Below are 26,578 nucleotides of genomic sequence, written 5' to 3'. Positions count from 1 at the left end.
GAAAACGATAGCAGCAAGAACGACAGTATAAGTGCAATATATATATACACTACAATACTATATATATATATATACACAATACAATACAATATACTATTGTATACAATATAATACAATACATACGTAAAATATAATTCATAATGTACATTCTCATTTGATTACCGTGAAAAATCCTACAAGGTAGGTTTTACCATCACTATAATACACACGAAAAAAATGAGGCACAAAGAAATAACTGATGTGCCTGAGTCCACACAGTGAGTAAATGGTGGAGTTTGGTTTTAAACCCAGGCCTAGAAAATTCCAAACACGTATCTTTCTACATGGGATGGTGCCTCTGTGCTTTACTATACTGTGTGGACTTTTCTGGTGAAAATGTCCACTACAATTGAAGTCATGTCCCAGGACTTAAATTCCATTTAACCATACTCTTCAAAAAAGTAATAAAGTGCATTGTAGCAATTCTATGGGCTGTTACTGCCCAGAAACAGACGGGACTCCTCCAAAACTAACCAAACCTATATGTTCATTAAAATATTTCCAAAATGTGACTTAGGCTCACAACATGGCACAGCAAAACTGCTATTTTCTGAATGCCAAAATCATAAAATATGTTATTATTTTACCTCTATAAGGTCAGGGAACTATATCTCTAGCCCGTAGAAGAATTCCTAGCATATAATCTACACTCAATGAATACCGTGTTGAGGGTACAATTTTTTAAAGAAAATAGACAAAAACATTATGAAGATGTCTACAGTCTATGATTATACTCTTTAAATAACTTGGTTGCTGGTATTTATCAAAAAACTTAGCTTGAGGGGCCGGCCTGGTGGCGCAAGCGGTTAAGTGCGCGTGCTCCCCTGCGGCGGCCTGGGGTTCACTGGTTCAGATCCAGAGCGCCGCACCAACGCACCACTTGTCAAGCCATGCTGTGGCAGCGTCCCATATAAAGTAGAGGAAGATGGGCATGGATGTTAGCCCACGGCCAGTATTCCTCAGCAAAAAAAAAAAGAGGAGGATTGGCAGATATTAGCACAGGGCTGATTTCCACACAAAAAAACAAACAAACAAACAAACAAAACATGATAACGCTAATTTGTTTGCCTATTAAATTTAATTTTTCCCTCTTCAAAATATCTGTTTCATGCCTTCACTCTACTCAAATCCTCAACTAATATTCCCCTTCCTCCTCACTCTTAGATGATGCTTTTGCTACATGTTTCGTGGAAAAAATAAATGCAGTAAGTACTGCATATTTTCATTACCAATTCCAATAACCTACCTGCATCTGTAAGCACATATTCTATCTTTCCTTCTGTACAAATATAAGCAATGTCTCCACTCTTATCTAAGACCACCTGTTCTACTTGTGCTCTAAATCCAAGCTCCTTTTATTTTCAGAGTTTCAGTTTACATCCATTACTTTTCAACATTGCATCGTCAATTTTTTCCTCTCTAATTGATCATTCCCATAGACATACAAATATAGCTTAAAGTCAACTCTCTTTAAAAAAAAAAGGAAAGAATATCTTTCTTGAGCCCACTTATATCTCCATCCCTGTCCCATTTCTCTGCTTCCCATTGCAACAAACTTAATTTTTAAAAAATTGTCCATATTCACTGTCTCTAATTCTTAACCTCCCAAGGCACTGAATCTTTCCTATCACCCACTGAAGGAATCAGATCTTCAGTGGTCAACAATAACCTACTTTAAATACTGCTTTATCTAGGATTCAGTGATACCACACTTTCCTAATTTTCCTCCACCTTCACTGATCACTTCTTCTCAATCTGCTTTGCTGGCTTCCCCTCTTCTGCCAAATCTGTTGTGATAGGGTATCAAAGCTCTATTCTTGGTTCTCTCTTCTCTAACCACAACCTCTCAGATGATCCCACCCAGTTTCAAATGCCATCTATATGCTAATAAAACTCAATTTATATCCCATGTCAAGACCTCTCCTTGAGCTCTAAACTCCTAGATCCAACTGCCCACTTGACATCTCTCTTGGCTGTCCAGTAGGCATCTCAAACTTAACAGGGGCCAAATAGAACTACTATTGGTTTTTCCCAAAAATATACTTCTTACCCTCCCAGGCCTTTTTCATCTTGGTAAATGGCACTACCAGCTACCCACTTGCTCAGGTTCAAAACCTAGAAGTCAATCTTGACTTCTTTCTTACCCTCACCATACTTACATCCAATCTATCAGTAAGTCTTTTTGTCCTACCTTCTAAAATATATCTCAAATTTGACGAATTCTCAACAAGTCCATGACAACAATTGGTCCAAGCTACCTTGCCTGGACTGCTACAATGGTCTATTATTTTGTGCCTCTGCTATCACTCTTAAGTCTTTATGGTCCAGCCTCCACGAAGCAGTGAGTGAGTTATCAAAAGCACGATTCATATCACGTCCCTCAGCTCTCACCATCCCCATATAAATATATATACACACATACACCCTATCACTACCTGCTTGCCTCTGCTTAAATCCTTCCCATTCCTTCCATTATACTTAAATAAAATCAAAACATCACTATGGTCTACAGGACTCTACACTCTCTATGTGATCTGGTCCTTGCCTGCCTCCCTGATGTCATTTCCTCCCAATCTTCCCTTGGCTACTGCGTGAGTGCCACATTGGTATTCTTTATATACCCTGGAATCAGCCTCATGTCTATCTCAGTGTTCTTCCATTTGCTCTATCCTTTGCCTAGAATGCTTTCCACTAAACCCTTACAAGGCTGCCTTCCTCATAGTACTTGTCAGGATTTGAAATTATTTTCTTTATTTGTCTATGTTTATTGTCTTTCTCTCCAACTAGAACATAAGTTCTTTGAAGCCAGGAATGTTTTTCCTAGGGATTGCTGTGTTCCCAGGCCCTAGAATAGTGCCCAGCATCTAGATCTAGATGTCACAAAATAACAGTTTTTTGACTGGTCACAGGGAAAAAAATTGTGTCTATTTCAAAAGAAAATAAATGGTCTATTTCAATAAGGTTGTAAGATTAAAAACTATGATGAGGGTCCCGCCCGTGGCTTAGTGGTTAAGTTCGCATGCAACTCTGCATTGGCCCGGGGTTCACGGGTTTGGATCCGGGGTGCAGACCTACACTGCTCATCAAGCCATGTTGTGGCGGCAATCCACACACAAAAATAGAGGAAGATTGGCACAGATGTTAGCTCAAGGGTAGTCTTCCTCAAGCAAAAAGAGGAGGATTGGCAACGGATATTAGCTCAGGGCCAATCTTCCTCACCAAAAAAAAAAAAAAAGCTATGATGATAGTAGATGATTAACCAAGAGAAATCTGGGACGGAGATTGTTAGAGAAGAAAAAGAAGAGTGATTATGGTCATTGCAGATTATTAGTCTTGTTTGAATACAGTTGTATACAGAAAATATACTTCAGAGACGTACTGGGCCACATAAAACAATATGCCATGTTATTGAACTTAGACTCTTATAGGAGACACATAGGTAAAGAAATATATACACTTGAACATGGAGCTTTTGAAAAGTTCTATAGGTAAAAAAGGATCATTAGGAAAAGAATTGTGCCAGGCGTCGTTAGGAAAAGATTATAACCACACAAGTATCAGAGTCACCGTGGGAATATAGTGATCTGAAAGAAATTATAATTTTAAGACATATTAATAGGGATGTTACTTAGCTTGAAGTCATTCTCCAGTTTATCATTCACATATTTTAAGAAATCTCCAACTCTTTCCCTTCCTAAAATATCAGTAATGTAGAAGCCCCATGAGAGTCCCTGAAAAGGAGAAAGTTAACTTGACTTTAGTATTTGAACTGCAAAGTAGTGATCAATTAGTTTATTAATAATCAGATAATTGAGCAGGGATTCCTGAATAAAATGAAAAGGAGAAATAACCAGCAGGACAATTTTAAGAACCATCTCTCAGCTTTATAAACTAATCCTCCTCTAATGGCCCTTTTTAATGTAATTTATAGTTTCATCATTACCCTTTTTGTATTAGTAATTATTTCTAAAATACCAAAGAACCATCTTTTTCTCAAGGTCCTTCCCTCAGTCTGATTTACAACCCAGCTCAAGTTGGACTCTGTCTTTCTGAGGTTTGACATTTCAAAATATTTATTGCTCTTTTACATTAATGCCTTTCTCATGAATCTGAAGGTGACCGTTATTTCTTTCATCGTGTTGTAATTAAATGGATCAACTATTGCTTTATTATTTCCACTATTTGTCTGCACAGCACATTAAAACTTTCAGATTGGAAAGTGATATTGAGCATTGTGTGAACTATAACAAACAAATATTTCCAAAAATATAGGGTCCTCTTGATGCATCGCTAAAGGAGCTGTTCCAAGCGAAAGCACAAAATCTTTAATATTTTATTGATCAGATCTAAACCTTCTGCCCAAAGTGGCAATTAAATTTCAATTAAACTGACTGAAAGCATCATATTAAATTTCAGCACTTTACGAGCTATCAGATAATGCTGCAGGACAAATCTTTAGTATGATCGCACTCTTTTCAAATTATATTATCCTGTTCATTCACAATAAAAGTGACAGTTTTAGGTATACTTTCAATATTTCTTGAATATAAACCCCCTAATGAACACATTTTATTGCCTTTAAATCAATTATTATTGGATATTTTAATAAAGTGAATTGAGCACTTTGTTTTACACACTGCTTAGAAGTTATTATATTTTGCAGTCTGCACAGCAGAGAACTGAATCAGAGAGAGAGAGAAATGGTCAAATATCTGACAGTGTAGGAGAAATGGACTGAGCCATTTATAAGGAGGTGGGCTTCCTGTCTCACTCGATAACATTTCATGATACACGCTAATTAGCATCTGATTAATGGTTTTTTTCTTTTCGAAATTTAGGTCCAAGTACCAGAAGTAGCTCTTACCACAAGAAGATGTTAGAAATCATAAAACCATACACGAATATAATCTTATGTATATTATACTTTGGAAATTAGGGACTCTAGGTCTTTATTTGATTCCATCTCCATTGTCTTTTGAATTTGTGATTTGTAATACATATCTGAGTTTTTCAGAACAAAGTTCACATTAAATGTGGACCAAGATTGTGCTCATCTGAATGATATAAATTGAACCCTGAGGCATTTGGTTCTTCACTTTGGCCAGCCTTGTGAATAACACAGACTCCAGACTTAAGCATACAGTCAAGGTGATCAGTATTGATTAACAACATGGCCAAAACGAACGTTTCAGTTCTGGGCTGTTCGGATCACTCATCTCAGACTTGAGACATCACCTCATATTCACTTCATGCAAAGCTCAATGTGCTCGTCCCATTTCATGCACATATGTACACCATTTACACGCAAACTGGACAAACATTGCATAAAAGAGTGCTTGGAGAGAGAAAACTAAGCAAGAGAATGCTTTCTACTTTGAAAGAACCTAGCCACATATAAGGATTTTGCCCTGCTTTGTGAATACAAAGATGCCTTTATTGCTGAAATTGAAAGGATGCTGTAATAACCTCAGTATAATTCATTGGAGTGGATTAAATTAAAATTTAGATGAAAATCATGATTTCTTAGAGAAATGATTCAATTAGATTATGGTTCCTGAATTTGAGTAATTGAGTCTCAAGGCGACAAGAGACTTTAACAAGTCATTAAAACTATCCCTCTGTGTGAAACTGGATTGAGAGACCAACAGCAAAGCTGTTCATGGATGTGGCATCGATCTATAAGCGTGGAAAAACATCATTTCAATAAATGTGGGGCCAGTAAACTTTGGCTTCCATATGGAAGTAAACTACAAAATGCCCAGCTCCTGCTGAAGTAGGCTGCACCTCCAAGTCACAATTGTAAGAATATTCCTTCCTGGCACTGTTCTTTCTGTTGAGCATAGTCCATATCAGCTGAAATTAGGCAGATACAGTCAGCAATTTACTGTTTTCTGGGATGAGGGGTATAGGATCTGCTTCCCAACAACAACAACAATTGTCGTTTAAAAATAAAAAGGTAATACTAGCAATTTAAAAAGTGGGAAGGGCTTTGCCCGACTATTTCGGAATATGGATTCTGCTTCAAACGGTTGAAGTGAATTGAGACACTTGTCTCTATACAATTCTTATTAAGACAAAATCAGATTTTCCTTCACTCATACTTTGAAATGATCCAAAGAAATGTTGTGCCAAGCAAGACTCTCCCCGCTCCGCCACAATGTCATTCCTTACAGACCACAAATACAGGAATGGGAACTGTTAAAAACACGTTCTAACTTGAAATAACACTCTCTATCAGCAAATCCCTATATACATAACTGAGGCCTTAATTATAGCTTCAGTCTATTCATTTGGGCACTGCTTTTACATAAGCAGAGACAGTTAACAACAGACAATCCTGAAAATGTTCACTACCGTATCTAAATGAGTTGGTGCTTTTTACACGTTGGCAAAGTGGTGGTGTAATATGTGGTGTGGGGAGGAGGTAATTTCTGTTTGGACATTTTTTTAAAAAATAGCCATAGCAGGAAATATATTTCCCAATAAGGGTTGAACTCTTCAAAGTTGAAAACCTGGGGTCCTGCCCACCTGGACTTCCTCAGGTGCAGCTGATTGAACGACGGAAGCCAAGATTACCTTCCTAACCACTCTCCTGCCCTCAGCCGGGGCCTCTGGGATTCTCTCTCCCAGAGGTCTTCAAAGTGTTCAGAGTGAGCCGCTGAGGTGAGAGAACACACTAAAAATTATACTTATATTTATTTTTATCTAAAAATAAGGAGGAAATTAATCTTTATTAAAACTCAATGTACAGTTTGACACAGAGAACCTCACTCAGCCACCTGTCACTTACAGTGTAAGAGGTAGACGGAGCAAAGGGGCAGTGCCGCAGGGGCAGGGAAGGGCCCTCCTGCATGCATTTGCTCCCAGCCCATCCCAGCACATATTATCTACATCTACCCAGGTAGACAGATGTCTGGGTCATGTTATCTAGTTTAACTAAACTTAACCCTCACGAGACGGCCATATGGCTTCAAAGATTCCTGCAGAGAAACTGTGGTAATGCAAGCACATGTAGGTTCTTCTCTTATTCCTAATCGAACACTTCATGATTTATACTACAAGTTAAAAAGTAATGATGGCCTAAATAGGTCTAACAAAAATTCAGACAAAAACATTTAAAATTATCACGAAGAGAATTTGAAATATAGATTTACATCCATAACTGCTAATAATGACTTTCACTCTACCTATGCAACAAATATTTCTTGACCATTTACAATAGGCTAAGCAGTATTCTAGGCCCAGGAGATGACATCAGACAAATGGACAGATCCCTGCACTCATGGGGAAGAGAGGTGAGATGTGTAATAAACTAAATAAGTAAATTATATAGAGTACTCAAGGGTAGAAAGAGAAAAATGAGGGAGGGAAGAGAGTTGGGGAATGCCAGGGAAGGGTTTATAATTTTAAATAAGATGATCAGGGAGGGGCTCATTGAGATGATGATATTTGATAAAAATGATGCAACAATGATCAGCAAGATGTATCAAAACTAAACAACCACTACATGAAAACAACCATCTACAATTTGAAAGCAATGGCATGGACGTCATTTAAAAAAATGAAATACTCTTTTAAAAATTTTTAAAAATCATTTCAAAATTAAGTCATTCTTTTAAACCTTTAATTTTGTGTATGTTTTTAAAATAAACATAGTATATTAGTACAGTGGAAGCTGTATAATGTTTATAAATATATAAATATTCATATATTAGAAATTAGTTCTCCAAAAATCTTTACTGATGGCGTGTATGATGAAACAATTTGCGGAGTACTCCTCTCAACTAAAACCAAAGTAATTCTTCTAAAATACAAATGTGATCACCCTTTTGCTTAGTTAAAGCGCTTTCATAGTTTCTGGTTGCCCTAAAGAATATATCCAGACTCTAGGCTCTTGGGACCCTACATGACCTGGTTGCTCTCTCCACCCCACCTCAGCCTACTTTCCAGTGAGACTGAACTTCTCCCAGTTCCTAGAGTACACCATGCTCTCTCTCACCTCCTGGTTTTCACACACTCTATTCCTTCAATTGAGAATACTCGTTCAGGGACCACCCTCACTTTCCAGGGCCTTCTTCACTTTTCACCTGGCCAACTGCTCCTTGTCCTTCACGTTGTGAGTCACTTCAGAAGTCACTTCCTCCAGGAGGCCTTCTCTAACTCATCAAGCCCAGCTTAGTTGCCCTTGTAAATTATCATCCCACCACATATTTATTCCAGCTACCCTGTGAGCATTGGGAGGGCATGGACTTGGTCTGGGTCTCTGTTCTAACCTCAGAGCCCAATCCAGTGATGCAATAATAGGTATTTCACATGCATTTGTTAAATGAGTAAATAAATAAACAAATCGATGTAGCTACCACATATTTAAGTATTGCTACCAATTTCGTAGCTTCTGTCCACACTCATAGAGTTCAGAGCTCAGTTGATTGTGCTCTTTTGACAGTCTCTCTACATATCATTTTAACAGAATATTTTACCCTGGATTTCAATTATTTTCACGTTGGATTGTGTGATCCCTGGTAGGATTTGACAAGCCCATAGTGCTTTGGATTGTGCCTGACATATGGTGAACACTCTAAAAATATTTACCATATGAATTTCCTTGAGAATGTAAGATACAGTCCTCGATTAGCGCATATATATGTTCATTGATGATTAATTTTCACAAGTCACAGTGTCTTATAAATAAGCTCTGGAATTTTATTTTGGACTACTGTGAAGGTTACTTCTCATTCAAATCATAAACTTGAAATAGTTATTTTTTAATATTTTTAAATGAATTTTACAGTCACACCATAAATAATGGGATGATTATAAAGTAATAATAATGTACCATATCTGTGTAATGTTTTATATGTACTGTGAGTGTGTGTGTGTGTGTTTGTGTGTGTGTGCCTAGATGAGTTTTCCTCATGTAACCAAAGGCCGTCCTTACCTTTCTGATACCTGGAGGAGGAACCTGAGGTTCCACAAGTTTCCACCTTATTTATGATCTGTTCATTATGAAGATACATAAGAGAGTAAATGTGACTATAAGGAACGAGACATTCCTCCTTAAGAAAGACTGATTACACCCCCCTACTAAATGATGTAGGTCTTAACTCTTCCCAGTTGCAAAAATCTCCTAACTGCACAGACCTTGGAGCAGCAAAATGACATAACAGAAGACAAATGTTAAGAGCAGACATACCTGGACTGACTCTTGTAGTAGTCATGCAACATTCTTTCCATGGAATACTCTAGATTTTTTTCTTCACTTTTTTCCTAAAAGAAACACCAATTTTTGTTGGATATTTAGAGGAAACTCCTAGCTTTAGCCAGAAAAAAAATCAAATCTATGAATGTAAATATAGGAAGAGATGCTGTTTGTTTATAAGGACACAGTCTTGGCATTTAAGCAGACAGTCCACAATCTGAGCTGTATGTTGTGTTGATAAAGTGCATGGTGTTTGAGAGAGCATTTTTTTCCATGATTCAGTATATTTGGTTTACTCTTAGCTATAAACACCTTTTTCATACAAATCTGCCTTTCCTTCTAAGACATGCATATGTAAGCAATCTTGACAAACTGATCAAGACAAGCTGCTAATAAATTGATTTGATAGCTATTCTTTGCACATCCTGCATCTCCTAAATATATAAAGACTAATTTTTATTGCATTTTAAGGGAGTAATTCGGCAAGTTTTTATGCTTGTGTTTTATTTAACTACAGTGAAAGCCTTCAGAAAAGGCTCTATGTAAGAGATATAAGTAGATGGGGAAAGACAGGGAGGGAGAGGAGATGGGAGGTAAAGGGGCTTGCTGTGCTCAGAAAGTGCTTCGAATTTCATTGAATCCTTACAATTCATTCTCAAGTACAGTAGCTCTGTTGTGTGAGCAAATCTCTTTACCTAGACCATAATAATTGAACTTTTACAGATTTCTCAAGTACATTGAAACTGCTGCTAAATCAGAAAGGGTGAACTGAAGCCTGCTCCCCTATACCACACTTACTCATCTCCAATGTTATGCTGGATTTATTTTTGACACTAAGAAAAGAACCATGAATTTTTGTCAACTGCAGCATGGGAATTTACATTTGTTCTATAAAATGCACTGAAAGGACCAGCCTGCTCTCTGAGAATGGGAAATGTAATCTATCGAACTCTCAATAAACTTGAGAATATATATCTGGTTAAACCCATCTAAAATGAGATGCAGTCCTGGCAATATGGTGGGCTCAGAAAGGCTGGCAATAAAAGTAGATATACAGTATCTGACATAAGATTGTTTCAAGCTTAATTTCAGTAAAGTAATAATGTCAGGAAAAGAAACGCTCCGTGATACACAGATTGATACCATTAGATAGAAACTACGCAATGCCTTATGCACACAACCATTTTTGACTTGATATTATGAGTAAAGAATAGAGCAGTATTCAATGTGCCAGCTCCAGATTTGCAGTCATAAAAGTTGACCAGGATAGTGGTCAGGGAAAGGGATAAAATATGGCAAATATATTCTTCTATAAAGAAAACTAGATAGGATTATATTGTTCTAAAATATGTTCTGTGTAAATACCCTCCACAGTTTGCCCTGGGTAGCAAGTAATTGTCCACATTCGATGAGGAGGAGCCTTCAAACACAGAATATTAAACAAAGGATGCATATGTATCATCGTCAAAAGAAACAAAAGCGCCTTGGTGGCACTTCTAGCCTCAACGGCAGAGATGCATGAAATAATTGGTGAAAGGCGATGGATATCTTGAGAAACCCAAGCAATGAAAGCCCGGTTCCATTTATTTTTCTCTTAAATTGTTTTTTCCAGTCAATAAATAATCATATCCTACTTCCAGGAGAACATACATGGTTGCCACACTTAGCAGGTTTCATTTGTGGGCTCCCACCTCTATTCAGGATTCCAAGTGTCAGGTCTGCCTTTGGTTTTCATCTTAACAAATGTCAAGTGCATTTTGTCTTCAAAAACAATGGTGTTTCTGGTTTTGCTTGTCCTATATGAATGATCACTCCCTACTCTCCTTCTTCTTTTGGAGAAGACATTATAGCAAGTTCAGGTACCGATCAAGTTTGTGAAAAATGAAGTGGAGCATGCCCAGAAAGGGAAAAACACACATAGAAATACACACTCCACTGCCCCCTCCCATAAACATACACGCATACATTTCATACGTAAACATGGCTAGATGCCCTAACAAAGAGATTACTTGGACATATATCCTTACAAACAAGGAAAGAAGTAAATAACCCATAAAGAATTGCCCTTTATAATTTTGGAAAATATTATGGCAAGCTTAAATCAATAGCTAATGCCACAATTAAAAATTATTTCTAAATCTATTTTGTTATATATTTAGCATGCTCCTGATTATACTGTGAAATGAACAGGAGAGAGAAATTAAATTTTTTCTTTCACCTCTGAAATAATGAAAAGATTACTGACAAATCAATATTGTTGCTATTAATAGTTGCATCCTTAAGCCATTTTGGGGGAAACATTATGCTTTCCTCCATTTGTATACCATGTCTGTCCTCTGTCATTCCCTTTCTCTTTAATCTTGTTTGAGTGTACAGCTCACTCGTCCTTATTTTATTGACTCAATCACAGGCGCACTGTCACTTTTTATAAAATGGTCACTGCAGAATCACATCAAGCAAATTTTTGATTCTGCAGTCAGTAATTTAGTGCCTTTATGGAATTGCAATTTCAGGGCTCACTGCTTGTTTTTCTAAAATGTACTTTAGGAATTAGTTACTCCAGCCACAAATCAGTTGAATTTATGCACAGTTGTAATACAGTTTATGGCCTCATGGTACATTGCTTCAAAAACAGCAGATGTGAAATTATGATAAATATAATGAGTGTTTTTTTGCTTGATCTAGTGGAGTAGAGAAGGATCTGGAGCGTGTTTACCTATCCCATACAGTACATTTAATGTCTTAGTCAGGAGCCCTGACAATGGCTGATTAATGTCCTCATCTCCTTTATTAAAGATAAGAGTAGGACTGCAGTCAGGAGATAGAAAGCACACCATAAATCTTCGTAAAATGAGCAGTCAAATAATCACTCATCAGAAATAAAATCTACATACATTAACACTAACACTCAGCCTTCCACGCACGCTCCCATAAAAGCAAGAAGAGATGGCAGTCCCGAAGTTTTAATTTGAACGAGTTCTTTAAGTTGAACATTACCAACCCTGTAACCTGGATGCAAAAGCTGGCATTTAAAAGCACATGTGAAAGGAGCAGATGCCTCATCATTACATTAAGAGCATGAAGCAGGCAACAATTAAGCGATTCACTGGAAAGACATAATGCTGATCTATGCTAGCAATTAATCACAGAATACATTAGACAATGATGGGTGACCTACAAATTTTTGACAAAATAATTTTTCATCATGTTGGCGATTTCTTAGCCTAATATGCCTGCAAGGCACAGAGTCAAAACCTGTCATTTATTCCATCGCTCCTTGACAGGCGGCAACCTGTCTTCCAGACAAAATGAACATTATCTGTGCTCACTAGACATTTAGTGCAGGGCTTAGCTTATGACTAATGATAATCGGCAGACAGAAATGTTAGAGTCTGAAATAATGTTCTCTTTGTTAAAGAAATTTCTTGAGGTAGAATTTTTTTTTCCAAAAGATGTATAAAGATAAAAAGTGTTTTTTATCTGGGTTTTAATGCAACTCCAAGAACCAATATTTCCCTTCTACCAAAATAAACAGAAGGATGTAAAAATTTTTTAAATTAACATCTCATTTGAATACCGACTCTTGCCTGCAAATTTCTTATGTGGTTGGAAACTGAGATACGAAAGGAAGCTCAGGGGATAGAGCCTTAAACAGGAAAATATGGGCAAGCTGTTTGTGTTCCAGGTTTTATTTTGAATCTGGTGGCAGTAAGTTTGAAACATCATGAACGCGTGTGCTGCAGAATATAAATAAATGGAGACCGTGGTGAGAAATGTACTCCTCCACTCCTCTTCCTCTTGGTTTCCATCCGTCACCAGCTTCCTCAAAGCCTGAGACAACCTAAAGCATATTTGAGGAAACCGATTTTGAGGGACAGAAATGCACAAGATTGCAAATTTATTACATGGATTTAAAATTCCACAAGCAAGTCCTTTATCTTGTACTTATAATTAATATAATTGTTTTATGCGCTTTGGATGAAGAGATATGGATTTTTTTGGTTATTTTTCTTGTGCGTTACATGTGCAAAATGCCATCTTAGAGGTGGATTTTTCTTTGGACTCAGGCACCAAATTCCTATTAGCCTTAATGGGACTTACACATGCACATTGATAGGAGAATATACCCCTTAGGCTGGAAATTTAAAAGAACGAATGGCAAGGACATCAAAATAGTAAAGTCTAATTTAGATGATCCATAAGCCTACACAACTACTTTCCTGAGAAGGCAAACAAATGTTATGCCTTATGATGTTTCTGATTGTTTTGATAGCCCTGTAAATACATCCTCTAGACTCATTACTTAAGGGGAAAGCCTGTTTTTATCAAGCAATGAAATTTTTGACCACACACATTTGGTTTGAATCATATTTTTTTCAGTTTCACATAACGCATCATTGCAAGTTAGAGGTACTTGGTTGTTTCCATCACACCATCCTGCTTTTTACAGATCGTATGTCATTCTTTTCCCAAAGATGAAAGGGAAGAGGAAAATCCAAAGGCTTTTGAACCCAAATCATAGATATTCTGTTAGATTTGCTCCAAATTCCTTCCAGAAAGAATCTGATTGGTGCATAGTCCAAAGAAGTCCACGTACTTCTGAGGAGATGGCTGCTGACGTTCCATAAATCACATGAGTTTGTTTTATCAGTAAACAAGGCCAGATAAATAGTCATCTACCTGGCAAAAGTGGGGCTCGTTCTCTTATTGTTCAAAACAATTCAGCGAAGGATGCTGAGAAAATTACCCTTCCCTCTCTAAACACAACCAGAGTTTCCAGTTCAAGGATCTGGGTATACTGAGTATGAAAGCTAATATTTAAATGTCTGTCTAATCTCAGGATAACAAACAACTTTAGCCTTCAGCAATCACAAATCCCTCATTTTCTGGGCTGTCACTTTATCTCTTGGAAAACAAATATGAAAAAATTGTCACCTTTTTTCCCCATCACTGGGCCTCTTTTTCTGCCACTTATGTATTCATTCATCAGTACCCAGAGGCTCCTAAATGAGGGCAGTGAGAACTTGAGTGTTGTAACAAGTCTCCTCCAGGAGGTTACAACTATCGCCAGTTACTATCTGGGTTAGAATTGCTGCTTCCCTGCCAGGGTGAAGCTAGTTCTCTGTCTGTTATTCCTATTTCCATATGGAAACTTCCAGAAAATCCTTTGTGTTATTCAAAGCTGTGATATTTTACCTCAATAAAAATACGAGTGAGAGATATGGGCCTGTACAGTCAAATGGCCATTTGATACAAGTCACCCATTAAATGTCATAACAGTGTAAATTAAATTTGAGAAAAATAAATTAGTATATTAAAATTTAGATGGCGGACAGCCTGGCTTAGAGCCAAGGAACTAGAGCTCTGTGCACGCTCATTCCAATTCTGGAAATAGCTTCCTTTGTGAGCTTGACCTCACTTCTACTCACGACCTCACTTCTACTCACTTCTACTTCTTCCAGCTCTTAGTACGTCTCTCCCTTCCCCTCATCTGCCCCTTCTCCCTCTATGTCAGCCCATGTTTCTCCATATGTAAGATAGAGACAGAAGAAGGAACAAACACTGATGCAAACATCTGATGTCTCGATCAAAATCATAGCAGACTGGCCCAAGAAGATAAGGTCGAAAACACGTAGAAGAAAATAACTATTGGGTGAATTTTACGAGCATGGAAATGATGACGCTGCACATGGGATCGATGACTTCGTTTCTGTTTTCAAACCCACACTTTACTAAATAATGAAGATTCAGGAATTATTTTTAAGTCGTGCCTTCCATTTTCTGTGTTTTCCTGAAGTTCATAGGATGGTAGTGAAAACACTGAGTAGGAGGCCAAAGTCGTAACATCACTGTACGTTTGAATAGAGGGGACTTAGAAACCATCCATCGCATGCCTGAATTCCCCTCTGCAACATTCATATGCAATGGCTGTGTTTGCCCTTATTCTTCTCTGGTGAAGTGAAATTTACCTTGAGTGAGACATTCTTCCCACAGGAATATAAAACAATTAATAATAATAGTTACCATTCATTTAACATTTACTGCATACCAAACATTGAGATAAGACCTTGACATTGATACTCTCGTTTAAATCCATTTGAAGTATTATACACCTATTTTAAGGATGAAGTAATGAAGACAGAGCTTAGGAAACTTCCACAAGGACACAGAGCTGCTTAGTTCTGTCTGATTCTAAAGACTGTGCTCCTATCCATTATAGGATACCACTTCCTTGAAATATATACAGATTTTGTTTATAAACTGATTCCATACAGTTATCATAATCACTTCCTCACTGCCTGTTCTAGTCTTTCTCTTCCAAGAGACATTTTTAGTCTAATTTAACATTTCAACTTGTCTGGGCTATTTCTCATGTGACTTTGCTTTGATTGCCCTCAATGTCCTTCTTACTTTCCCCTAGGTATTCTTTTAAATTGTGGCACCTAGAACAAAATGTAATAATTTTTATGAGGTCTGGCCACTTTTTCTGGAAACTATAGTACTTTTATTTATATGCCTTAAGATGAAATTAGCTTTGGTCTTAGGTTGTATATTGGAATGACTATATATTGTATCACTCAGTTGATGCATGAATATTGCATCTCATAAGAGAACAAACTGCATTTCATATAACTATGATGCATCTCTGCTGGATTTCCATCTGTCTCATCATCAGTGGGATATGGAACCCTCACTAGGCTTCAGCTTTCTCATTTATGAAAGGAGCTTGTTGATTGCTTTTCCTCCAAGATCTATTCCAGTTAAAATATTATTTTCTTCTTCAATGCATATGCCAGTAAATTCTCAAATATGCCTTTGATGTCTCTCCCTCATCCACCATATGTAGGCCCTCATTTCTTCTGTACGTACACACGCTTTCTCCTCTCTGAATTCAGTCACATGGCTTTAAATATCATCCATAAGTCAGACTTTTAACATCCGGCCGCCTATCTGACATTTCCACGTAGATATCTAATAGTCATACCAAACACATGTCCCCAAAAGTAAAGCTTCCTCCAAGCCTGCTCTTCCCTCCTCTTCTCATTCAATGAAGAGCACTGCCATCTCCCCAGCAACTCAAGCTAAAAACTAGGAGTTATCCTTGATTTCTACATTTCATTCACCCTCAGCATCCAATTTTTCATCTAGCCTTGATGATTCTGCTCTAGAACATATTTCACATGCACACAATTCTACCTCCACTATTCCCAGCATAGGCCAAATCTCGGACTAATGTGATGACATCCTAACCAGTCACCCTTCTGTTCTCTTCTTTGACCCATTCTCCACACAATAGTCATCATATCCTTTCACTGTATAATCATATCATGTCGCTCTCCTGCTTAAAACCTTCCATGGCTTCCTATCAGAAAACTATCCAAATTTCCTGCCTTGGCTTATAAAGCTAACATGATCAGCCCCTGCCTGTCTGTCTCACCTCATCTTCTTTCATGATCCTCTTTTCACTATGCTCTAGCCATAAAGAGCTTTTTTTCTTGTTTATCAATCATTCATGGTCTATTCATGCCTTACAACCTTTCACTAATTAGTACCTCTACCTAGAATGCTCTTCTCTCCATCTTTCCCAGCTGGCTCCTTCTTGTCATTCACCTATCAGCTTAAATACCATCTCCTCAGAGAAGCCTTTCCAAATCAACCATGCAAGCTCCACAGAGAAAGGCCCTTATGCATCCTGTTCTTAGTTCCATCCCCAACATCTAGAACATGACTGGCACATAGTGGGCACTCAATAAATATTTGTTGAACAAATGAATGAGCTTCATTTTTCTTACCTGTAAAACGAAGGAATTGGATTGGATAATGGTTAAACCTTCTCTAGTTCAATCATATTAAGTATATGAGTTGGTCATCAGTAATTTGGGCACTCATACTGAATCCACTCTATTCCAACCTATTTCTCCATCTGAAAAGATTTTTTTCTAACAATAAAAGTTATTAATAACTGTTATTGCTGAGCATGATGTTGCCATATCTTCTTGAGGTAATATTAATTATGGCTATATTTATTGGCCCTAAGTACCAGCACCCTTTCTTCAGAGCTGCATTGACACACATCTGCTGTTAATGTTTGATTTATTTGACCATAGAAAAAAATTTACATGCCAGTGTAAATAAGGATGAGAGAGGCATACATGACATTTTATAATTTATCATTATATGAGGTCCTATACTCTATTTTTTAACAGAAAAGATAGAGAAACACTTCTACTATTAAGACTAATACATAAAAATATATTTGTGTCTCACTTTATTCTATTTACATACATACTTCTTTTATTTTACAGCTTCTACATGACACATACCTATTTCAAGATGGTGTGATTTAACTCACCTAATCCAAGCTCTTAAGAGCCTTCTCCTGTCCAGTTTTCTGATTATTATCACCTATCATATTTTACCATCTGGATGAATTCTTTGAAAAGTAATGAAGACGGTACGTATATCATATTCTACTGGGTCTCAAAATGCCCATATCACCTGAGGACTTTGTAATAATCCCAGCTATAAACAAAACAATGGTTGTCCATATATTTCAGAGATTTAGATGGCTGAAGTTTTCTATTTTATGTTTGTCTCTAATTGCGTCATTTGCCAGTCTCACCTTCTAGGTCTTCTTAAAATAAATGCCTGTGTCTTGTATACTCCTTTGCTGTTTAGAGTCTTGCATAGAAGCTGAATATGCACGTGAAGAGTTAAATGTTAAAAAGCTAAGTGGCTTCTTTAATTTGCTTTTATTAAAACGCACTTTCATTTGATCTTCCAAACTGAAATTATTTTTATGTTTTATCTATAAACACAAAAGTATTAGTGCCATCGTGGAATTGCTTCTTATAATTCATTGCATTTAAATGATGTCTATAATTACGGACACATTCCAGTGTATTTTACAGCTGCTTCCCTTTTTTTTGCATAGATGCAGGTCCATATTCCAGAGTTAAGCGAAAGTCTTGTATTTTTTGGTCACTTTCCAACGGACCATTTCTGCAGCATTTTCCCGGAGGGAGAAATACTGCCAAATGAGCAACTTTGACCTCATCCTATGATGATTTAATGTTAGTTATGTGAAGGCAAGTCTTACACCAAATATCCTATGGGCCCATAGATGGGAAACATGAAAGCATTGTCATTATCACTTGATAGCTGATAGTTACAGGGAAAAACAAACAAACAACATTGCCTTTTTTGGGGAAAATACAGTTTTTAAGCCACATTCCATTTATCTATATCAATATGTGTAGACGTAAGTATCTTACAGTACCACCCACATGGTTATTTGTTGATCCATTCCTGTAGTCTATCAATCTTTTTTCAATTCTGGGTTCACGGCTAGAGTGGTGTAGCAGCGTATATTGCATCTCTATGATAATTTAATTTAACTGCAGTGTGCTGGGGTCTAGATTGCTCCTCTTAGCAGCCAGAGGTGACTGCAAACAGTGCCAGGGCCTAGATTGTTATCAACAATAATTACTGGCTAAAGAGAGCTTTAAAAGAATATGACATTCTACAGAAATCTCCAGCAATAAGAGTCAGATTACATATAAGTATATATATATGGGTATTTTAACAAAACCATAAATTTCTGTCAAAACAGTTCATAATTGATTAGCGAACAAAGTCTCTAAACTGCATTTGCATCTTTGTATATGCCTGTATGGTACCTATTTGCTCCAGGCATGTTTCCTTAACGGGTTTATGTATAGTGATAATCTGAAAATGAAGAAATGGCTGGGTTAAATACCAGAGTACAAATGGAACAAAGAAAAAAATTTGCTCACATATATTCTCTTTTTTCTACTCACACAAAAATAAATTCAACTGTAAAAACCAAAGGAAAGAAATAAATGGCTCTTCCTCCTTTAATTACCACATTTAGGAAGAACTGTAAGTACGCACACCGTTTCGGCAAATGGCGTTGGATCTGAGTGATGCCCTGTGATGCTGAACTAAAATGCTCGTCTTGGAAAGTGCTCTTTAGTCATGTGCTGGGTTTTTCAGCCTTTATTTGAAACAAGAGTCAAAAGAAAATTATAGGAATCCCAGCACCATGACTGCAATAACACTGTTTTTTTTGTCTTTTAGGCTAGCCTTGTAGAAAAGTAATTATCCATGAGCAAAAAAAAAAAAAAAAAAAAAACTATTTGGTTAAGTTAGTAAATATATAGATGGCTATAGAAACAGAAATTTATTTTCATATGGTTTTGCATTTTGTTGTTACTGACATAGAGTTGATTCCAACTCCTAGCAACTCTGTGTACAGCAGAGCAGAACCCTACCCGGTGGCCAGGTCCTTCTTCTTAGTCTGACTTAGTCTGGAAGCTCCACTGAAACCTGTCCACCATGGGTGACCCTGCTGGTATTTGAAATACTTTGGTGGCATAGCTTTCAGCATCACAGCAACACGCAGCCACCACAGTGTGATAACCCACAGATGGGTTTGTTTCCTGGTCAGGGAAACAGGGTGGCAGTGGTGAATCTTAACCACTAGACCACCAGGGCTGGCTACATGGTTTTGCACTAGCTACAAAATAATGACTGAAGTGCTCCAGCCTAGTGATGCTGCTTAGCAGTGGCACACTGAATTAGCAATTTAGCCTTCATGTAAGAACTAGTGAAATGTTTACACAATCCATTTGAGGAGAGGAAGAACAAAATTGGTCCTGAGGCTATTTTGGACATTAAAAGGAAGAGATTATGTTTGAAAAACTTCACCTTAGTTTGAAAATTTTCTAACACTATTGCCTTAAACAAAATGAAAGGAGAGGAAATCAGAAACTTGTGTGACTGTACACTAGCTTGCCCTTCAGGGAACTCAGGTCCCAATGACTGAAACACGTTCTCAGACAAAGGATATTCTCATGCTCTTCCTCTTCCTGGGGCAACACTCACCATCCCCCACAATGTGGTAATTGCCTCATAGTTGTGAGAAAACTCAGGGTTGTGAGGGACTTCAACTTTCATCTTGTTAAGTACCCAAACTCTCATTCCAGTGTTAACATGAAGAAGTTCTTTCATGCCTATGATCATTTATTTCTTTGTCTACTCTATGAGAAGGCTCAAATATTAAGGGAATTCCGAGAATGCGTTATTTCAAACCATATATTCCTCCCTTGAGGTATTTACTCACTACTAACTTGGTCTGTACCAAACAAGTTAGCATATATCACACACTACCTTGCATGTTTCCTACTGATTTCATGAATATATATCTTGTTTCCCCCAATTACTCATCAATTATAAAGTCTGCATCTCACACATCAGCCACTTCATCCCAAAAAACACCTGCAAATATGAGTCTTTGGCACCTGGAAAGTGCCCATAAATACTTGGGGCTTGTTAATATAATTGGGATTACTTTTTATGCATAGGGGCAGAATATAGATCTCAGCAATGATAATTTTTGTTCATTCATTTATTTATTCTACAAACTCTACCAAGAGTATCTTAGGTTCCATTCATGGGGATAGATCAATTAAAGAAAATATTGTCCTGCCCTCAGTGAGCAAAAAATCTATAAGAGGAAATAGGCTTCAAATAAATAATTTACTACTTTGATGGTATAAGGTTTGGAGAAAGAAACACTTCATAGAAGTAGAGGCTTGAGTTGGTTCTTAAAGAGTATGTTCAAAAGGTGGAAGGTGATAGGAAGAATTTTCAAGGCAGAGTGAAAAGTAATCATTGGTATAGCAAGAATATAGTGAATGTTTGAATTGTAGGAGATAGAGTTAAAGAGGTAAGAGTTTGAAAATTTAAACACACTCTGCCCACAGACTATGTTTTATTCTTCAGAAATTTCTTTAAGTTTCTCCCCCAGCACCCACTCTCCTCATTTTACCTCGTCTCCGTGGCAGACTTTCCCCTTCACATTCAGTTCTAAAGCTCTCCATCTATCCCTGAGCACAACTTCATCTAGGACACAAACATTAGCTCCCTATTGTTCTTTTACCCATGGTCACAGGACAGATTCTGAAGACCCCTGCTCTGGAAAGAGCCCCAGCCCCTCAGTCATCCACTTACACCAACAAAAGCTTAGACAGTCAACTTGGCCAGGGAAGTTTTGTATGTCTTGCTAAAGAGTTTGGACTTTATCCTCTAGTCTAGGCAATGGGGTGCTATTTTTATACTTTGTTCAGAAAGCCTTAGCAAAAAGATGAACACTTAATAGGATATACCTCGAATGGCATTAAATCTAGATCATAACCTTTGATTCCCATTACAGTCTTCTGAGAATTAATGGAATGATTAACTTAAAACACTAATCCAGGTAAACATTTGATCCATTGTTGTTTAGATTTTGGAAAAAGCATGTGAATCAAGTCTTGGAAACATGCCAGTATTCTACTCTGCAGATTTTAGCAGTACTCAGAGAACCATTTTTCTGATATCCATATGTCATTACACATGGATGATTTATTAATCATCAGATGTATTTTAAAATACTGCACATACGCAGATTATAATGTGCCCAATAATCATGCACTGTAGTGCGTGATTTATGTTACAGACTTCTCTATTTAACATCGAGGTTTTGTTTTTTCTGGAGGCAATTTCTTCCGAAAAGATTGGCTTCATGCCTCTGCTGTTTTTCAGTGGATAAAGGAGCTTTACATTGCAATCCTAAGAGAAGGAGCCATTTTTCTTATCCCAGCCAACAATTATTGCAATCATTGGTGAAGCACTATCTCTTATCAAACTTCAAGTTCAGTTTCAAGTTTCAGTAGTCATAGTCAATCTATAAAGATGGTATTCCTTTGGTGAAAGTATGCAACTATAATTAAGGCAACAATGTTTAGGTGTAATTAAAGACTCTTCATGTCTCCTAAATACAGTGGTACAGGTTGTGCCCTGACCAGCTCCAAGGAGACCCATTCATAGTCATCCTAGATTTCTTTATTTATTAGAACTATTATTCTGGCAGATAGGAAAATGTCTTGAGGAAAGATAGGCTTCTTCTAATGTACACAAATGTACTACATAGGCTAAGAGCATATAAGTGTAAGAAATGAAATTTTACTGAATTTATAAATTAGTAATATTTATTCTTCATTCCCAAATGCATGAACAATGTGTTGATAGTATGTTTTAAAAAAGAAACAAGGCCCAGCCCTGATGGCCTGGTACTTAAAGTTCTGTGCACTCCACTTCGGCAGCCCAGGGTCGGTTCCCAGGTGCAGAACCACACCACTTGTCTGTCAGTGGCCATGCTGTGGAGGCGGCTCACATTAAAAAAAAAAAAAAACAAGGATGAAGATTGGCAACAGAGGTTAGCTCAGGGAAAATCTTCCCCAGCAAAAAAATAAAAATAAAAATAAAATAAAATAAAGAAAAATAAAAACGAAACAAAACCAAAAGTGATTGGAAAGTTTGAGGCATGTTGAAAAAGACTGAAATTGAAAGTGATTTAAACAGCAGTAACACTTAAGAACTAGAACAGATAGATGAAAGTGTGAAACTAAACACAAGTTCAAAAGAAAAAAAATCATTCTAGAAATAGGATTAGAGGGTTAAGAACAACAATGACCTTGAAGGCAGAAAGGCCCAACCCACTGATTTTCACTAACCGTAACTTCCCTAACAAGAATGCTCAGAAACCCAGATTTTATTATTAGTGATTTACTTAATCAAAAGTGTCCAGAAAAATTTTCCAAGTCTATATATTGTCTTGAGATCCAACCTCACTGGAAGAGATCATAAGTCTTTCAATCTTTGAGAAGCACCATTTCCCCTCTATGCACAGTAGGGAAAACAGGAGCTTGGAGCAAAGCACCTTGGAAGTTGGAGATAAAATGCAGCTCTCTAGATAGCAGTATTAAGACAAGAGTTGTCTTGAGGCCAGCCTGGTGGCATAGTGGTTAATTTCATGCATTCCACCTCGGCGGCCCAGGCTTCACCGGTATAGATCCTGGGCATGGACCTACTCACCGCTCATCAAGACATGCTGAGGTGGCGTCCCACATAAAAGAACTAGAAGGACCTACAACTAGGATATACAACTATGTACTGGGACTTTGGGGAGAAAAAACAAAACAGAGGAAGATTGGCAAACAGATGTTAGCTCAGGGCCAATCTTCCTCAAAAATAAATGAATAAATAAAATGATGAGGGGCCAGCCTGCTGGCATAGTGGTTAAGTTCTTGTGCTGTGCTTCTGGCAGCCTGGGGTTCGCAGGTTCGGATCCTGGGTGTGGACCTATGCGCCGCTCATCAAGCCACAGTGTGGCAGGCATCCCACTTAAAGTAGAGGAAGGTGGGCATGGATGCTAGCCCAGGGCCAATCTTCCTCACAATAAATAAATTAATAAATAAATAAATAAATAAAATGATGAGATATATATTTAAAAAAAAAAAGAGTTGTCTTGACTGTCAGAGTTAAAAGGCCTCTACAGAAAGACTTCACCTTTTTATTCTTCCCATTCATGTTTTTATTTATTTTTTAGAGTAAGCAAATGGGGGAAAAGGAAAATTATATTGTCAGAGGGCTGACCTCTATTTTATATAATTTGTAGCTAAAAAGCTTACAGGCTAAAACATGTAAATATATGCAGATCTGGGAGCAAGACCTCAGAAGGGAAATAGCCGAGCAGGATTGAAGAGAATGTGGGCCATACTCAGGAAGATGGCTGGGCCTCTTAGCAACCTGGAAACCTGAAATGAATTATTATCTGGGTCCTATTGTGACCTACTTAGTATCCCTGCAGCATATTGGCATAAGGAGAAATTAGAGACTATATAAATTGCTTATTTACTTGCCCTTGAAGATGCAGGAACCAGTAGGATGACTGCTGATTCGCCCTGTGAGCAGACACTGCTATAGTTACAGCCCAATCACAACGTGCTAAGATGACTCACCACGTGTTGCAGACAAAGGCAGCCTGAGCCAACGTCCTCTGCTGAGTTTCTCTTTTATTGGAATATGCTATATCTAAGTTGTAACTGTTCCTGATAATAGCAGTAGAAAAAAAGCAAAATGTACACCACCCGTGTTCTTACTGTTTTAAAGTCTACTGTTGGTTTTTTTAGTTACGTCACAATGAGAAGAGAAACAGAGCATGAATTTCAGATTAAAATTAGAATGAGAAATCAGTTGCTTTGAATAAAAGAGCAACGCATTTCTTTAAAGGGGAGAGTGTAGGTGAATGGAAACAGGGGAAATATTTGTAGCAAGGTAGAGAAAAATCAATACTTCCTCAGCCCTCAAGTCTCACCAACAGACTCTGATCACATTAAAGAGCTGGAATGATCCAAAGAGAATATCAGTTTTGACTGTTGGGGCTTACAGGTGAGAAATACAAGGAACAAAATCATATTGCTACTTAAAGTGCCAGAACAGAACTCAATTCTCCAAATGCTCAGAACTTTCCATGCTTTTCCCCTCACTGCTCCCTGCAGTAAATATTCTTTCAAAGTCTCGTTGAACATAAATCTTTTCTCATGGCACCATGAATCAGTGGAGTCCTGAGTAAGGTGAGCTGAAGTAAAGCTAATGTCTCTTAGCTTTATTTTCCTCTTTAAGGAAGACTCTGTTGAGGGACCAAGTTGTGCCCTCCACTTCAGTCAAAGCAGACATGAGTCATAGTTGAAATTGGATCCTATACTTAGTTTTACTTGTGTACATCCAGTGTAGAATATATGTCTCACAAATGGATTCTTTCAGAAGAGCCAAAACCTGAGATGCCATGATTGATGGAAAATTCCAAGTAATCCAATTAACATGAATGAGGAAATTATCAAACGTGAAAACTTTAGGTGAATTAACTGCCATTCAGTATGTTATGATGTTGTGAATAATGGGCATCTGGAGTTTTATTAATGAGCATCTAATGGAAAAGATGGAATCGGCACCAACAAGCTTAATCCCCAATAATGTGTAAAAGAAACCTAAGCCAAAACCAGAAGATCTGTAGGTGCCAGACCCTATGACCTACAATAGGAGGCATCTTAACTCATAGATGTGTTAGAAAAAAAACACATACCCGTCAGCTCACAATGTTTTTGTGAGACAGGAACCTCGGCCTTGAACCACTCCAGCCATTACTCTATTGTCTTGACTGTCACAAACGCAGCTCAGAATATGTACTGTCCAGAGAATCATCAAAGTCAGTGGTGGTACTTAGCAAGATAATCAGACAAAGGAGGGCAACGGTGCTACTGAGATTTGTGAATAACATTACCACAAATTCTTGTATATGGCACAGGAATCACTCACAACTGGATATACTCTTTTTTTTCCTTCAGGAAAGTTTTCCATTAAGAAGATTCCTTTCAAATACAGAATTAGGCTTATTTGTGGCCAAAATAAATGGCCTCGTATGAGGAGCAATTTGAAAGATCCCAAAACATCTCCAGAACAAGGAGTTCCTGTTATTGCCTGAAATTCTATCATTAAAGGTTTGTTCCATTAGGCACTGCCCCTCTTTTGGGACATGGTTATCCCGAAGAAAGATAGCATGGGCAATATTCTATAAGTCAATGGCAAATCATCACACAAAGGTGTTAGTGTCCTTCCAACAAAGAGCTACAATGGAGAGAATTTTTGTGAAGATGAAGAAAACAGAAAGGTTTTGACCCAAGGCCACTGTGTAAGGGGAACCCACATGGATTGGTGTCCCTGGACAGCCATAGCATGGAGTTAGTGGATTCAGTGAAGGGAATAAAAAAACTCCAACTGAATCCTTGCAGTTCCACAAAAGTGGCATGTTCTTTCTTGTATTCAATCTCTGCACAAGTTGTTCTCTCCTCATGGAAGCTCTTTACCCCATGCCAGTTTTCTTTCATTTTTCCTGATTTACTGAGAATTTTTTAAGATTAGGGAAATTACTTTATTCTTTTATGCCTATCACCATGACTAGACTATTATGTATGCTCAACAACTTTTCAAATGATAAATGAGAAAATTAGAGTTAGGAAGATACCTAGGATCAATCTCATTTAGCTCACAATTTTGCCTTGGGCTGCCCTAACTAGATGAAACTTACTTTCCTAATGTGTCTACACCAAGTCGAAAATGCATTTGGCTAGAAAAAATGTTACTAATCAATATGATTATATGTTAGAATTGCATGCATGAACACCTTTAAATCCACATTTAAGAGAAAATTATTATTTTACTAAAAGGTGTCAATGCTAAAAACAAAACAATCATCAATGTTGCTGTGCTTATCTTAGAGGATCATGATATTATTAAAACAAATAAGAAAAAAAACAGGAACTTAATGTGACTTTTCTAGCTCATAAAAAGAAGCCCCTTTGGGGGTAAAAAATCTCTTGAGACTTTCTAATTCTTTAATTAGCCCATAACTCCACACATTCTAACTTTCCACTT

The 26,578-nt window shown here is 37.4% G+C and overlaps 1 long non-coding RNA gene across 2 annotated transcripts in view; it reads right to left on the bottom strand.

The window, feature by feature from the left end:
- LOC131405935 (uncharacterized) overlaps positions 1 to 9,307 on the bottom strand; it is a 101,184-nt gene extending 91,877 nt beyond the window's left edge. For both annotated transcript variants that reach the window (XR_009220037.1, XR_009220038.1), the window contains exon 1: positions 9,233 to 9,307. This is a non-coding gene — a long non-coding RNA (uncharacterized LOC131405935). The remainder of the gene's footprint in view (positions 1 to 9,232) is intronic.
- Between the last annotated feature and the right edge of the window lie 17,271 nt (positions 9,308 to 26,578).

This window comes from Diceros bicornis, chromosome 5, assembly GCF_020826845.1.
Source record: "Diceros bicornis minor isolate mBicDic1 chromosome 5, mDicBic1.mat.cur, whole genome shotgun sequence".
Lineage (NCBI taxonomy): Eukaryota > Metazoa > Chordata > Mammalia > Perissodactyla > Rhinocerotidae > Diceros > Diceros bicornis.
The sequence above is the reverse complement of the archived record's forward strand: the minus strand, read 5'-3'. Positions and strand labels throughout refer to the sequence as shown.